Genomic DNA, 11,988 nt, shown 5'->3' on the forward strand with positions numbered 1-11,988 from the left:
AGGTGTTTTGGTTGAGGCTGTGGTGGTGGTTTTAACTTGCAGGGGCTTTTGCAAAAGCACACGGAGGAAGAGTGGCATGCACGTGGAAGCTTTCTAAGAACAAATTCTCCACGCAAGAGACACCAGAGCCACGAACGTCACCCCGCCCGTCAATGTGACCTCATTCAACAAGTCCTCTATGGGCACATGCTGTGCCAGGCCGTGCCAAGCACGGCAATGGGTTCCAAGTGCAGAGAGACTCATGCAATCGCCAAAATGACCACCTGAGGACACAAAGTGCCACCAAGGAACTCAGGTCACAGAGCTCTTGGACAAGAAGGACACTTTCTTGCTGCTTCGCGAGAAGTGTTTAGGGAGTTTTAAAAGAACAACAGAAATGTCTGGGGGTGGGCGTGGGGGCGGGTCACACGTCGTGGAATTCTGAGTGTAGAGGTGAGGAACTCTGAAAACATGGAAATAATTTAAATGTAGTTTTTCTTAATTAGCTCTCTGGAGACCATGCAGTTTTGGCATATTTGAGGATTTCAGCTCAGAACACTCAGCCCTTTCTTTACTTTGAACGTAGGGTGCAAGCTTATAAATCACAGACCAGGGCCTGGGCTCTCTGAACCCGACCAAGTAAGCACACACAGCCTGGTTAATTAACTTCAAGTCCCACTTTGTGCCTTGCTAAAGTGGTTTCTTTCATTTTGACTTATTGTGACTTTACATCTCAAAGACACATATTTTATGTTACAAAACAGGTAATTTTAAAGACAGTTTGTTTTATAAAGATATATGCATCAAATAGAAGCCAAGCTATAAAATGCATACCTGTCTGTTTTGTCGGAGTATTTTGAGACAATGCCCTTGCTATGTAGCCCAGGCTGGACTCAAGCTCTTGATCCTTCACCCCTTGCTTCATCCTCCCAAGTACTGGGATTAAGGTGTGTGCCAACATACCCAACTATTGTCTCCTTTTTATCTATCTTTTTAAAAATAATTTTATTTATTTGAAAGCAGAGAAAGATAGAAGAGAGGCAGAAAGAGAACAGGTATGTCAGAGCCTGCAGCTGCTGCAAATGAACTCCAGATGTATGTGCCACTTTGTCCATCCAGTTTCATGTACTGAGGAATCAAATCCAGGTCATTAAGCTTTGCAGGCAAGTGCCTTAACCACTGAACCATCTCTCCAGCCCTGTTGTCTCCTTTTTAAAAGTTCATTTTTAAAACTCTTAAGCTTCAGATTTTGAAATGAACAAAACAATATAGTCCAAAGCCAAATGGGGCCGGGGAGGTGGCTCAGCAGTTAAGGTACTTGCTTGCAAAGCCTAAGGATCTGGATTCGATTCCCCAGTACCCATGTGAAGCCAGATGCACAAAGTGGTGCATGCATCTGGAGTTGGTTTGCAGTGGCAAGAGGCCTTGGTATGCCCAATCTCAACCACTTTCTTTTCCCTCCCAGTAACTAAATAAAACTATCTTTTAGAAAGCCAAATGTGGGCTAGAGAGAGGGCTTAGCAGTTAAGATGTCATGGCAGTTTGAATAGATGGCCCCCAATATATTCAGTGTTTATTACTTTGTAGTTTGCATCTGCTGCCACCTGGCTGGAGGTGGTTTCACTGGGTGGATCTTAAGGTGTGATGGTGGGTTTAAGATTTCAAACTAAAGATTTGCAAAATGTGCCTAGCTGGAGTTCCTGAAATGTGGTGTGCTGTGTGGCTTTTTGGCGCGCTCTCTCTCTCTCTCTCCCCGCTTCCCCCTCTCTCCCTCCCTCCCTCTCTCTCTCCTTGGTCTTGTGAAAGTAGGCCAGCTTCTTCAATCATTATGGAACTTCTCCTGGATCTGTAAACTTCAATAAATCCCTTCCTCCATAACTGTGCCTGGTTTGGAAGTTCATCTCAGTGAACCTGAAGCTGTCTGCTACAGGTGTTTACCTGTGAAGCCTAAGGACCCAGGTTCAATTCCCCAGGACCTATATAAGCCAGATGCACAAGGAGACAAAGGCATCTGGACTTCATCTGCAGCAGCTAGAGGCCCTGGCACACCCATTCATTCTCATTTTCTTTCTCTCTCTCTCTCCCCCATGCCCAGCTCTCTCTCTCTCTCTCATAAATGAATAATTTTTTAAAAAAACGCAAATGGCCAATTAATGAAAATCGTAACCATCTTTTTATTTGCCCCGTAGGTGAGGTATATAATGAACCCTTTAATGTTCTAAATATGGATAAACTTTCAATAAATGTTAGTAGTTGCTTCATAAAGGACAGTGATCTAAAAGAATCATAAATACCTTATTGAATATGCATGCAGATCAACATTTTAAAGCAGGTTTGTGATGAATGATAAAGGAATTTAGATCAAAAGTATCTTAGCTGTAAAAAGACAAGTCTTTGTGCCAGCAGACAACATATTTTTTATGAGAAAATTGTGCACAACTTGAGCACAGCTTTCCTTTGTAGGGCAATGCCAAATAATTTTAATTTACTGAGTAATTGTAGCAATAAAAAAAAAGATCCTATATCAAGTAGGGCATGCCTATAATAATCCCAGTACACAGGGTAGCATACAGAGCTCTGGGCAGCAAGAGCTTGTGTAAATAAACAAATAAATCGAAGTAAATGGGCTTTACTATGTGTATCTTGTTTTTATTTGAGAATTGAACCTAGGGCCTTGTGCTTGCTATAAGCACTCTACCACTGAGCCACATCCTCTGTCCTTTAATTTTTTTTTTATTTTTTTTATTTTTATTTATTTGAGAGTGACAGACACAGAGAGAAAGACAGATAGAGGGAGAGAGAGAATGGGCACGCCAGGGCTTCCAGCCTCTACAAACGAACTCCAGACGCGTGCGCCCCCTTGTGCATCTGGCTAACGTGGGACCTGGGGAACCGAGCCTCGAACCGGGGTCCTTAGGCTTCACAGGCAAGCGCTTAACCGCTAAGCCATCTCTCCAGCCCATGTCCTTTAATTTTTACTTTGAGTCAATGTCTCCCTAAGTTGTCCAGGCTAACCTTGAACTTTCCAACCTCCTGCTGTAGCTTCCCAGGATGACAGGCCTGTGCCAACAGGTTTGGCTAGGCTTGTCTGTCTTTCTGTCTTATGCTACTTAATTCACAGTGCATACTACATTTAAAGACAACTTCCACTCCACAGAAAGCATGGGTCAAAATGAAAATTATGCAAGTTAAAGTCATGTCTACTGTAAAAATAACGGTCTTTATTTAATCAAACTTCCTGAGCAGCTTCCCTGAGAACTCCTAACTACTTCAGTTTGTAATATATATTTACTTACTTGAGAGAGAATGTGCATGACGGGGCCTCAAACAAACTTTAGCGACATGTGCCACTTTATGCATCTGGCCCTACATGGGTACTAGGGAACTGATCCTGGACAGGCAAGCTTTGTAAGCTGAGCCATCTCCTAGTCCCTACTATAGTTTTTGCTTCAGTTTGATCTGCCTTTTGTCTGAGACAATGTTTCACCAAGTAGTTCAAGCTATCTATAAACTCTTGATTCTCCTGCCTCAGCCTTGACTGCTGGGATCACAACCGTGCACCACTACACCCAACTGAATTTTGATTTTTGTTACCATATATTTTCATTCTGCAGCAATCAAACATGCAAATATCTGTTCTATTAAGTACTTGGGACATTGGAACTTAAAGGGCAACAGAGGTGCAATTTGTGCCTTGAGTTCACACCAGTGTTTCACCATTTTTAGATGATATTTTTGGCCCCAAAGCAATTTTGTAGTTACTCTCTGGCCACTTCAGTCCCATTGGTCACAGCTTCACTACCCTTCCTAGAGTAGTCCCTACTCTAGGAATTAGCACAAGCTAGGGACATGGCTGAGTAGTTAAAGGTGCTTTCTGGCAAACCCTGCCAGCCAGGGCTTAATTTCCCAGCACCCACATAAAGCCAGATGCACAAAATGGCACATGCATCTGGAGTTCATTTGCAGCAGCAAGAGGCCCTGGTGTGGCCGTACACAATCCTTCTCTCTTCTGTCTCTCACTCTCTTCATGTGTGTCACTCTCTGCTGGCAAAGATATAAAAATATTTCTTTAAAATTCATCTAAGAATGGGCTGAAGATATGGCCTAGTGGTTAAGACACTTGCCTGCAAAGCTTAACAACCCAGGTTGGGTTTCCCAGTGCCCCCCACATAAAGCCAGATACACAAGGTGGCACATGCATCAGGAGTTCATTTGCAGTGGCTGGATGCTCTGGTGTACCCATTCTCTCTGTCTGTCTCTCTTCTCCCTGTCTCTCTCTGCTTGCAAATAAATAAATAAATAAATAAATAAATAAATAAATAAATAAAATCATCTAAGAAGTTGGGGTATAGTGGCTTAGGCCTTTAATCCTAGCACTCGGAGGCAGAGGTAGAAGGAGCACTGTGAGTTTGAGGCCAGCCTCGGACTACAAAGTGGGTTTCAGGTCAGCCTGTGCTAGAGAGAAACCCTACCTCAAAAAAAAAAAAAAAAGAAGAAGAAGAGAGAAAAAATCATCTAAGAAGACATCTGCTTCAATCATGCATTGCTCCAATATTATGATGCAGTGTGAGGGAAAGGTACTGGCCTTTAGTCTACCGGGCATTTCAAGCAGCCTGAGATTCTGTTCCAAACTCAATGCCATTTTCCTCCTTTCTCATGGTGTCCTCTGTTGTGGAGATTTAGTATGTATAGAGTTGCTAGATGAAGAGTTATAAGAAAAGACACAATATCTGCTTAAAGCATACTTGGTACTTACCGAAATACTAACTAAACATTTAAAGGTAACTTTGTTACATTTCTTTAGAAGTGAGCTCAAGAAAGGGAAGCAATGTGTCTTTGTTTTCCAGTGTTTCCAAGCCTGAGTAACTATTATAGACTGGTTTGTCCTTCTAACTTAATTGCCTGCAATATTGAATAAATATACATATGCTTATTTATTTTTTAAATTTTTACTTACTTATTTGAGAGCAACAGACAGAGAAAGAGTCAGAGAGAGAGAGAGAGAAAGAACAGGCACACCAGGGCCTCCAGCCACTGCAAACGCACTCCAGACACATGCGCCCCCTTGTGCATCTGGTTAACGTCGGTCCTGGAGAATCGAGCCTCGAACCAGGGTCCTTAGGCTTCACAGGCAAGTGCTTAACCACTAAGCCATCTCTCTAGCCCTACTTATTTATTTTTTAAAGGCTACTTATACATCAAAGGTACAAGTATTTGTGGATAGCTGAAGATATCAATGACGGCCACATTTCTGAGTGTTATTACCACTGGGAGAAATAAAAAAAAAAAATGCTTATGTCTTTAATTCCTACCCATAATGACCATGGAATGCTTGTTTTGTTAGACTTTTGTTTTGTACAAATGTAATTTTATTAGTTTTGTCCCGGTGAGGTGTACTGATCCCCGGGTAAGGTTCTAATTACTTGTATTGACAGAAGGAACATCTTCACTTATTTTACTTGATATAGATCAATAATGATTCAGAGTTCTTAACTGCTCCACTGAATTAAATAAGTCAGGAGAATGTAATTAGTACATGACTTAAGAAAGCTGCCCTTGGCCTTTGCAAAGGAAATCTAATGGGCTGGACTTTCTCAGAGCAAACATCTTGTTCTGTAAAAAAATAAATAAATAAATAAAAATTAAAAAAAAAAAAAGATTGCACCTGGGAACACTGGATGTTGTGGTGCACCTGACCTTCACAGAAGGTCACACAACCCTGGCATGGGAGTTACTAAAGTTGTATCTGAAGTTTCCTGCTCACTCTGCTCATCCTATTCTGTCCTCCACCGGTCTGTAAGATTCAGAAAAACATGACAGAGTCACTTCCTAACCCAGTAGTTCCCACTTCAGAAGAGTGTGGAACTCCACAGCTGCTAGAGTTCCAAGTAGAGCTCATTCTGTAATCTGGTTGTAAGTGCATTGGTGGGGGCCCAGAAAAGCTTACAAGTATCTTCAGTAGAGAACCTGAGGTGAAAAGCCCGTAAATTAGAGGAGCTGCCAGGACAAAGAAACAAAACGTATTAGACAGTCATCTGAGGTGTTCCTTCAAAATCTAAACATTGGGCTGAAGAGATGGGGCTTTAGTTAAAGACACTTGCTTGCAGAGCCTGCCTGCCAGTCTGGGTTTGATTCCCCAGAACCCATGTAAAGCCAGATGCACAAAGTAGTGCATATGTCTGGAGTTCGTCTGAAGCCACAAAAGGCCCGACACATCCATCAAATAACTAAGTAAATAATATTTTTAAAGTTAAAAAATTCAGAGCCAGGCCTGCTGGTGCATGTCTTAAGTCTCAGCACTTGGGAGGAGAAGGTAGAAAGATCACCATGAGTTCGAGGCCACCCTGAGACTTCATAGTAAATAAATTCCAGGTCAGCCTGGGCTAGAATGGGACCCTACCTCAAAAAAAAAAAAAAAATCAAAACATTGAGTGACATAATCCTTTACTGTGCCATCTTACAACAGAAAAAGCAAATTATTCCTTGTTTCAAAATAACTGGGCAGGGCTGGAGAGATGGCTTAGCAGTTAAGGAGCTTGACTACAAAACCTAAAGACTTACATTCTATTCCCCAGGACTCACATAAACCAGATGCACAAGGTGGCACATGCATCTGGAGTTCATTTGCAGTGGCTAGAGGCCCTGGCATGCCTGTTCTCTCTCTCCCTCTCTCATAAATAAATAAATAGGTAGGTAGGTAGATAGATAGATAGATAGATAGATAGATAGATAGATAGATAGATCATTTTTTTAAAATGGCTGGGCAGATACTTCAAAAAGCTAGTATTGTGTCTGGCAGCTTTCATCCTTGCTTTGACAAGGTTGTCAGGATGTGGAACAATCCAGAAAAGGGGCTGATTCTTTTCTTTTTTTGTTGTTTTTTGTTTTTCAAGGTAGCGTCTCGCTCTTACCCAGGCTGACCTAGAATTCACTATGTAGTCTCAGGGTGGCCATGAACTCACAGTGATCCTCCTACCTTGTCTTTCTGAGTGCTGGGGTTAAAGGCGTGCGCTAGCATGCCCAGCTTAGAAAAAGACTGATTCTTGAAGGAATATATTTCTGGCTTACATGTTGTTTGGGAAAAACTAAAGCGTATAGTCAGCCTGCTCAGTAAACCTTCTGTTCCTTAATGGTTACAGGACACATCACCTGCCTGGCATAGTCAATGTTCAGCAGCCAACTGCCCCAAGCCCTCAGCAAACATTTTTTCCTCTACCACCCAGGCAGCACTGTAATGCACCACTACAAACAAACTCCAGACTCATGCGCCACCTTGTGCATCTGGCTTTATGTGGGTACTAGGGAATCAAATTTGGGTCCTTAGGCTTTGCAGGCAAGTGCCTTGAACCACTGAGCAATCTCTCCAGCCCTAAGCTCCATTCTTTTTTTTTGGGGGGGGGGCTCAAGGTAGGGTTTTGTTCTAGCCCAGGCAGACCTGGAAATCACTATGTAGTCTCAGGATGGCCTCAAACTCACAGCAATCCTCCTCCTACCTCTGCCTCCTGAGTGCTGGGATTAAAGGCGTCCACCACCACTCCCAGCATGAGCTCCATTCTGAATCATCTTGAGTCTTTTGTGTGCTTTGGGTGTTCTTGGTTGAATAGCACAGTTGGTACCAGTGGTTAAACTTTTCCAGTTAGCACATTATGAAGAATTGGTTAAGTGGCCAGGCAGGGTGGCATATATATACCTGTTAATCCCAGCACTTGAGAAGTAGGGGCCAGGGATCACTGCAAGTTCAAGGCCAGTTTCATCTACAACAGTGAGTTCCAGGCCCACCAGAGCTACATAGGGAGACCTTGTCTCAAAAAGTTGAAAAAAAAAAAAAAAGGCCACTCGGGATCTCCCAGCTGGGGGTGAGAATTTTCCCTGGGCCGGCCCAGGCCTAGCCAGGTTGAGCCCAGGGAAGAGCCCCCTAGCCTTGAGTATCCACCTGGGCTCTTTACCCCCTCCACCTCCCCACATGGCAGGAGCTCCTTGAACTTTCTTTTCTCTCTTTTCTTTCCACTCTTTTTACCAGGCCCTCCACATAGGTTCCCTAGCCACATGGGTATCTTTCCTTGGCTCTGTACTTCCCTCAATAAATATAATAATTTAATTTTTTTAAAGAAGTGGAAAGAAATTAAAGCTTTGTTTCTTATAGTGAATGAAAAGAAACTGGTGTGGGGAAAGGAGGAGGAAAAGAACCCATGGAACGAGGGGAAAGAACTAAAGGACAGGAAGGGGAAATGGAGAGAGAAATGAGGCCAGCTGAAGGGAAAGAGTAAACTCACTGCATCCATGAAGATCAGCTGTGGCCTCCCCATGCTAACCTTCGCTGCATGAATCCCCACCCACAGAGTACCCCATTTGGCACAGTGCTGGGAAGCCCTTCCGTACGTACCTGCCTCATTCCTTTTCAGCAACACAGGTGATGTTGTCATTTCAAGAAATGAAAGGTCATAGAAAGTCACAGAACTGAACAAACAGTGGGGCTAAAATTCAAACCCAAGTGTCTCCCACTCCAAACCATTCTCTTTTTTGCCACACAGCCAAGTTGGCCAGCATACTTGGCAAGATATGCATTTGGCAGTGTGTTAGGAACTTGGCAACATGGGTGAGTCGTTCTTCCCATTGGCCTTCAGTAAAACCCTTGGGTTGTTAAAGTTTATTGTTGGACTGTGGTGACAAGTACTTGCAGTTTCTATCACTGACTGAACATTCTCTTGGAAACCAGCCTGTGTCTTCTGTTTCCCCTTCTGATGAGGTAACCTGCTCTGTGAGACCCAAAGGCCGGTCAAAGAGGACCTGAGGCCCATGACTCCATGGCTCCGTAATCCGTGAGCATCTGTGCCCTTTTAATTTTTATAATCCAAACCCCATGACCTTTTTCTAGAACAGCCAGCTAGCTTCCTCCAGCAGGCAGCTTTCAGGGGTGCAGAGGAGAGCACAGACATACTCTGGGGCTGTGTTTATGTTTGCATTTTAGATAGCTGCCAACGCAACGGAGCTTTTTAAAACAGCTCAGAAAGTCTCAAGGTGTTTAGTCATACAAAGAAGGCTGTGGACAGTCCGCCTATTATAAGACGTCTTGTTTACAATCTATTTTGGTATTATAGTTTTGCTCTCCCATCCTAACATTTGGCAAATGATGGAGATTTTTTTTTGTTTATTTGTTTTTGTTTTTTTAGTTCTCTAGATCTCCAAAGTATAACTGTGAAATTTAGAAATTATGTCAGAAAGCCATGCACACTTATGTGGTTATCAAGCATAAAGGGTTCACAGAGCTTGTTCACGTTCAAAGTGCCTACACATTCCTTAGAACATGTGTCTTAGAGAAAAAGACTGTGGGGGCTGGAGAGATGGCTAAGCGGTTTAGATGCTTCCCTGTGAAGCCTAATGACCCAGGTTTGATTCCCCAGGACCCACATAGGCCAAATGCACAAGCTGATGCATGTGTCTGGAATTCATTTGCAGTGGCTGGAGGCCCTGGCACACCCATTCTCTCATTCTCGCTTTCTATCTGCCTTTCTCTCTCTCTCACTCTCTAACAAATAAATAAAATAAAATATTTGTAAACAGACTGGGGAGCACTAAGGTGGCTCAGTGGTGGGAGGACTTGCTACCCAAACATGAGAACCTGAGTTCAGAGTTTCCAGAAGTCACACAAAGCTGGATGTGGCAGCATATGAACCTATAATCCCAGTGCTCTTGAAGCAATGGGAGAATCCGTGGATGCTCAAGGATCAAAGAGCCTGGCATATGCAGTGGCAAACAAGAAGCCCTGCCTCAAACAAGGTGGAAGGTAGAGGTTGTCCTCTGACATGCACATACACACCATGGCACACATATGCCCACGAGAATACACACACATCCTGAAAACAAACACACAAAGATTAATATATATATACACACACACATACATATACATATACATACACACACACACATACATACATACATACATATATATATGTATGCATATATATATATATGTATGTATGTATATACATACATACATGCATACATACATATTGGTTTTTCCAAGGTAGGGTCTCACTCTCGCCTGTGCTGATCTGGAATTCACTATGTGGTCTCAGGCTGGCCTTGAACTCACGGCAATCCTCCTACCTCTGCCTCCCGAGAGCTGGGACGAAAGGTGTGTGCCACCATGCCTGGCTAAAAGAAATAATTTTATTTTGGAACCACTGCCACTGTTTATATTAGAACATGGTTACTCTTCAAGTTTATAAAGTATAGACAAATTGAGCTGGGGAGACTGCTCAGAGGTAAAAGGTGCTTGCTTGCAAAGCCTGTCAGCCTGGGTTTGAATCCCTATGTAAAGCCATAGGCACAAGGTGGCACATATGCCTGGAGTTCATTTGCAGTGGAAAGAGGTGTTCAAAACGTGTTCAAAACAATGTGTCCTTGGGCTGAGGAGACAGCTCAGTGAGTAAAGGCCTCACCACTCAAACCCGAGGACCCAAGTTTGATCCCCAGACATGATGTAAAAAGCCGCAGATGTGATGACTGGCATCTACACGCTCAGGGCACTGTGAGGTGGGAGATGGAGATGGGAGAATTTCCCAGAAGCTGGAGGTGAATGCAACCAGAAACAATAGCACAGCATGCTCCAGAGACAGACACCTTGCCTCAAATGAAGTGGAAAGACAAGGACCCACCCGAAGGTTATCCTCGGACCTCTGCTCTTGTGGCCTGGCACACTGTGGGGTCCCTACACTTCCAATTCTCATGCCCAGTGAAGGGAAGATATTTGATAAAATAAAAAGTAAGTCAACAGAGGGGATCTGGAATGTAAAGTTATTGTAGCTTTTAGTATTAGTTACAATGTACTGTGTATTTGTACTTTCGTGTGTGTGTGTGTGTGTGTATAGTGTGGTGTGGTGCCCGACATTCTTGCCTGAACCAGGGGCCACTTGCCTACAGTGGCCAGAAGGGATGTCAAGTTTCCTGCTGTTACTCTTCAGTCTGGTCTGGTTTTGAGCTGGAGTCTCTTTACTGATGCCAGAGCTGATGAAACTCCAGAGATTCTCACACTGGGCATGGTGGCACACATCTTTAATTCCAGCACTCAGGATGCTGAGGTAGGAGGATCACTACGAGCTCAAGGTTAGCCTGGTGTTAGAAGTTGAGTTCCATGTTAGCCGAGGTCAGTGTGAGATCCTACCTCAAAAAAGTATAGCCAACAAAGGAGACTGTCGACTCTCTGCTCCACTACGGGACTGGGGTTACAGGGGCACGTGGCCATGCTCAGACATTCAGCTGGGAGATGGTGAGTCAAATTCTGGAAGTCTCGGGCCCTTAACCACTGAGCCATCTCTTCAGCCCTGTACTAGGTAATTAAGCTAAGATTCTTTGGCAAATGTTATGACTATTCAACTAATATTTTCTCAACCCCCAGTGTCAGATGGGGCAGTAGGAGGTGCTGAAGTGTTAACCAGAGTCAGCTTACCTCCATGTAGCATGTGGAGAAAACGCAAAATATCTAGCTGCTTAAGTGACACTTGTGAGTGGGGAAACCAGTTGGGTTGCAAAGCAGGAGGCTTTCGGAAGACCATCATGCTGAGCCTTGAGGATGGAGTATGTTTTCATCTACTGAAAGTACCACGTGGAGGGCTGGAGAGATGGCTTAATGGTTAAGGTGCTTGCCTGCAGAGCCAAAAATACGAGAAAATGGTCAAGATTCTTAGCCACCAAGGAAATGGAAATAAAAACAGTTTTGAGGTGGTGGCACACACCTTTAATCCCAACACTCAGAAGGCAGAGGTAGAGGATTGCCTTGAGTCCCAGGTTACCCTGAGACTACATCGTGAATTTCCGTGGGGAAAGGGAAACCCTGATTCACTGTTGGTGAGAGTGTGAACTACTGCAACCATTATGGAAATGAGTGTGGAGATTTCTCAAAGATACACCTTATGATCAGCTAGGTCACTTCGGCGGGTACACCGGAAGGGTTCTGAGTCCACGCACCACAGAGATGCCTGTAAACCCATGTTTCATACTGCACTG

This window comes from Jaculus jaculus, chromosome 16 (genome assembly GCF_020740685.1).
Source record: "Jaculus jaculus isolate mJacJac1 chromosome 16, mJacJac1.mat.Y.cur, whole genome shotgun sequence".
In the NCBI taxonomy this organism is placed as follows: Eukaryota; Metazoa; Chordata; class Mammalia; order Rodentia; family Dipodidae; genus Jaculus; species Jaculus jaculus.